The sequence below is a fragment of the Panthera tigris genome, chromosome C2 (assembly GCF_018350195.1).
Source record: "Panthera tigris isolate Pti1 chromosome C2, P.tigris_Pti1_mat1.1, whole genome shotgun sequence".
In the NCBI taxonomy this organism is placed as follows: Eukaryota; Metazoa; Chordata; class Mammalia; order Carnivora; family Felidae; genus Panthera; species Panthera tigris.
Window position 1 is genome coordinate 131,384,173 of NC_056668.1, and position 5,380 is coordinate 131,389,552.

Consider the following 5,380-nt stretch of genomic DNA (forward strand, 5'->3'; position numbering starts at 1 on the left):
AAAGCAGGCTCCAGGCTCTAAGCTGTCAGCACGGAGCCCAGTGCAGGGCTCGAACTCATGAGCCCTGAGCCATGACCTGAGCCAAAGTCAGATGCTTAACCAACTGAGCCACCCAGATGTCCCAAGCTTTTTTTAAAAAAATACAAAATTTTGTACACAAAACCACTAGTTTTGCAATTCTTTTTTTTTTTTTTTTAAGTTTATTTATTTTTTTGAGACAGAGAGAGACAGAGCATGAACGGGGGAGGGTCAGAGAGAGAGGGAGGCACAGAATCTGAAACAGGCTCCAGGCTCCGAGCTGTCGGCACAGAGCCTGACCCAGGGCTCAAACTCACAGACCGTGAGATCATGACCCGAGCCAAAGTCGGACGCTCAACCGACTGAGCCATCCAGGTGCCCCCAAAACCACTAGCTTTGTATGCACCCTTCCAGTCTCTTCTTTATGCATTTCTGTATACATACATACCTATGTATATATACGATTAAATGTTAATGAATACAGAAATATATATATCTTTAAAAGAAATGTTTACATATACTAAATCATACCATTAGTATTATTCTGGGTGTATTGTTTTGCTGCCTTAGCAAGAGTTTCTTCCCAAGACATTTAAATGTGTCAAAGAGTAACTCATGCATATAGTTAGCCACTCTTCATGCTATTTGGTTGTTTTGCATGCAAATCGTTTGCTCAGTTATTAGGGAATGGGTAAAATGCGTGAAACAACAAAAGTGAAAACAGGATTTATGGGAGATGGGAGACTACAAAACTTACAGTGGGTCTTATCTGCACATTTTCCAGGAGGCGGGGGGTGAGGCTGGAAACGGGCAATGAATCTAGAGTCACATTCTGTACTGAATAGGCTGATGAGGCTAGGAAGGAACACACTTCCAGTAGTTCATGGATTCCCCAGAAACTCTTGGGATTTGGAACCTCGTGACAGGCCGTCTCTGTGGATTGTCTGCCAGGATGTCCAATCACACTTCCACCTTAGGCCAGGTCTGTGACTGTACCACAGCAGAATTTGTCCAATGTTGGGGCACCTGGGTGGCTCAGCCGGTGAAGCATCTGACTTCGGCTCAGTCTCATGGTTCATGAGTTGGAGTCCCACATCGGGTGAGCTCCAGCCCTGCTTCTCTCTCTCTCTCTCCCTCTCGCTTTCTCTCTGCCCCTCATTCATTTGAGCTCTCTCTCGCTCGGTCTCTCAAAAAAAAAAAAAGAACTTGTCCAATGTTAAGGTCAAAAGTCCAAATGCCCTCATCCTGCACTATGACAGCCCACATGGAGAGCTGGGACAGATCCAGAGGGAGGGGTAGGCTTGAGAAGACACTGATCAGCACACAAGCCCTCCTCAGGACGCCCCATGGGTTGTCGAATTCCTTGCCGCCCTCCCTGCAAATGGCTTCACTGTCACAGCAGCAAAATAAAGAAGCAGCAAACGTTTTGCAATTCAGCCTTGCAAAGGGCTTCGGGAAATAGCACTGGCCTGGGACGCTGTAGGCGGGAGAGAGAATATCATTGCTAGTCGTAGTGTATTACTCTCTTTAAAGCTGCGAGCCTGGGAATGGTCATTTGTTACTTCGGTCAACAAATGCTAAGAACTCCTTTGACCGGACATGGGGGGATTCGAACAAAGGGACCGAAGCGGTTCACAATGGAGCGGGTAGGAGGCACAGAAGCTAACAGTGCAAACACCACTGGATGACTGCTGAGAGAGGGGGCAGGCAGGGGCTGGCAGGGCCAGAGGAGCAGCTTGTCAATCAGCCTGGGGAGTCTCACACCCAGTCCCAGAGGAAGGCAGACAAGAGCAAAGCAGAGAGGAATAGAGGGATGTGTCAGGCTCAGGATGAGGCAGGAGTGTGGAGCCCAGGGTGCAGGGAGGATTTCCGTTCCCGGGTATGGCTGTATGGCTGTATGGCTGCGGGGAAGTGACGGCAATGACACTGGCAGGAGGCAGGGCTCCTCACACTTTGGCTGAATCGGGCTCACCTGGGGGTAGTGGGGTTCCACCCCCAGGGTTTCTGATTCAGCAGGTCTGGCTGGGGCTCTTACCAACGTGCATTTCTGACAGGTTCCCAGGTGCTGCTGCTCTGGAGTTTAAAAGGAGGCATGGGAAGCCCAAGGTCAGTTCCCAGCCAAGACTCTTGACCATGGCTCCATGGCCTCGTGGCCTTGAACTTGCAGGGCTCTGGGAGGGCGTGTGTCATGCTAATGATGCCAGGACAGGGCTGGGACCCATGGCTGCTGTGCCAGCTCCATGTTCTTGAACTTTCCTGCTTTCCTAATCTCTTCCTCTGCAGCCCTTTATGCTGTTTGGGTTTCGGCCCTGCAATGTGTCTGAACACAGCTTTTCCAGGCCTCACCACCTCACAGGGCTTGTAAGGAGACAAAGCTTTTATGAGTTATCTGGGTGCAGGTGGATCGCCCTCGGGTGCTCCCACACTCCCTCCAGACTCCAGTCCTGGTGCCTCAGTCCCTGCCTGACTTCTTGTAGAAACTGTCTGATTTCAGTGACCTCCTTTCCTCCCCACATAATGGGAAAATGGAATAATTTCCCTACCTACCAACACTGCCCTATGATTTCCCACATGGGAGAAGCAAAAATAACTGTTACTCCTTGGTCTCTTATTTTTTTGTCTCACTTATTCCAAAAAGGGACCAATTTTTCATGTCACTGACAGATTAAGGACATTTGAATTAGAAACTAAGATTCTAGTGAAAGTGAACATAAGGTTTGTTTTCTAACAGATAAAATAAATGTGGCCCACTTGAAACATTCAGGTCAACTCCAGAAAACTGCTGATTTTGAAGGTCTAAATAGTCAAATATTTGTGCTTTCATATGGTTCGACATAATCTTATATTCTACTTGTATTAAATTTATATAATTCTATACATATATATCTTACTTGTTTTTAAATAATGTATTTCTGATTACATATCCTAATTTCATATATATCCTAATTATACATATTTAATAGACACTAGTTTTATATATATGTATATATACTTTAATTATATAACAAATTGTAAATGCATTTTAACTATACCTATACATTCTATCATACATCCTAATCAGATTTATATCCCAATTACATGTCAATTAGATATATCCTAATTATGTATCTTCTAATTTTAAACATTTTTATTACACGTTATATGTGTGGATATGTGGGGGTAAAGAAACACACGTTAGGAAATATGTAAAATTACAATATATTTATGTTATTAAAAGATGTGCACACACATTCATGGCAGACAGAATTCAAATTCTGGCCTGTGAAGAAAATCAGGACTGTTCTGTTCCGCTTCTCTGGCTACACCTCGGACGTATGTGGATTTCTGAGAGCACATCACCACCTTGTGTCTCCTTGAGGAACTGTGAGTCTCATAGCCTCTCACTCTGGAAGGGACTTGTGGCCGCTCGTTTGTTCGTTTAGTAAACATTTATTTAACACCTACTATGAACTTTGCACTAGGACAGATTCTGGGTACGATGATTTGTAGTCTGAAGTTTCTCTGGAGCTCTTCAGACAACATTAGCTTCATACCGCATGCAAAGAACGTCAGTGTGAGAAGCAGGCTGGGTGTAGGAAGTAGAAAGGCACACGTCCCACCTAACTGGAACAGTCACTGCTCAGCTCTAGACAGCTTCTCCAAGAAGGCAGAAGAGAGTATGGGCCTAGTATTCTCTCCCAAGAGAAGCCAGAAATTCAAATTTTGGTGTGAAAATCCAATTTTTAAATAACAGCGAATTCTAATTATGTCTAAACACCGTAAGCCAACATCACGCGTCTGTGGGCTCAGCTCACATCCTGCCGGTTTGGAACCCCTGGTTTTCTTTATCCCTTTCTGTATCCCTTTCCATCATTCTGGTGGGGCCTCATGAATGACAGCGGATAAATACTGACCCCTGGGGATACAGTAGTGAGCAAACACAGACACAGCCCTCCTCTCATGAGGTTACAAAAATGGCGATTCCTAACATCTACATTGATAAGAGTATTTTCTAGACTGGTAAAAAGCACAGCAGTCTAGCATACCTACAGACTTTGCTCTGGAATAAGCTAACAATCTGCCAGTTCTTAATCTTGGCAAGCCACGTAACAGAGAGTAGGTGATAAAGAGGAACAAATAGTGCCTCTCCCCTCCCCCACCTTAATAAGGAGCTAAGCATCTGCTTCAGTACATCTCACCATCTAAGGTGGGGGTTAAATTGGTAGAGGAAAACGTGCACAAAGCTCGAGATCAACCATACCCCTGCTCACTGTGACTAGTACCAAGAGAATTCAAAACTAATAAAACTACATTAGAACCCCCACCAGAATGACTAAAATTGATAAGGCTGACAACATGAAGTGTTGGTGAAAATGTGGAGGAACTGGAATGTTCATACATTGCTGATGGGTGTTCCAAGTTCACAACCCTCTCTGGAGCTTTCCTGGTATAATCTGAAACCAGCCCTGCATACAGAGGGCAGGGAGAAACCAAAGAAAGAGGCAGGTTGGTAGGTGGCAGTTGTTTTTTGTTGTGGTTGTTGTTGTTGTCAAAATGTTTATTTTTCGGGAACCCTCTTGCACTGTTGGTGGGAATGCAAACTGGTGCAGCCACTCTGGAAAACAGTGTGGAGATTCCTCAAAAAATTAAAAATAGACCTACCCTATGACCCAGCAGTAGCACTGCTAGGAATTTACCCAAGGGATGCAGGAGTACTGATGCATAGGGCACTTGTACCCCAATGTTTATAGCAGCACTCTCAACAATAGCCAAATTATGGAAAGAGCCTAAATGTCCATCAACTGATGAATGAATAAAGAAATTGTGGTTTATATACACAATGGAATACTACTTGGCAATGAGAAAGAACTAAATATGGCCCTTTGTAGCAACGTGGATGGAACTGGAGAGTGTTATGCTAAGTGAAATAAGCCATACAGAGAAGGACAGATACCATATGGTTTCACTCTTATGTGGATTCTGAGAAACTTAACAGAAGACCATGGGGGAGGGGAAGGGGAAAAAAAAGGAAAAAAAGAGGTTAGAGTGGGAGAGAGCCAAAGCATGAGAGACTCTTAAAAACTTAGAACAGGGGCGCCTGGGTGACTCAGTCAATTAAGCGTCCGACTTCAGCTCAGGTCATGATCTCACGGTCTGTGAGTTCGAGCCCCGCGTCGGGCTCTGTGCTGACAGCCTGGAGCCTGCTTTGGATTCTGTGTCTCCCTCTCTCTCTGCCCCTCCCCTGCTCATGCTCTCTCTGTCTCAAAAATAAATAAAAAACATCAAAAAAAATTTTTTTAACTGAGAACAAACTGAGGGTTGTTGGGGGGTGGGAGGGAGGGAAGGGTAGGTGACGGGCATTGAAGAGGGCATCTTCTGGGAT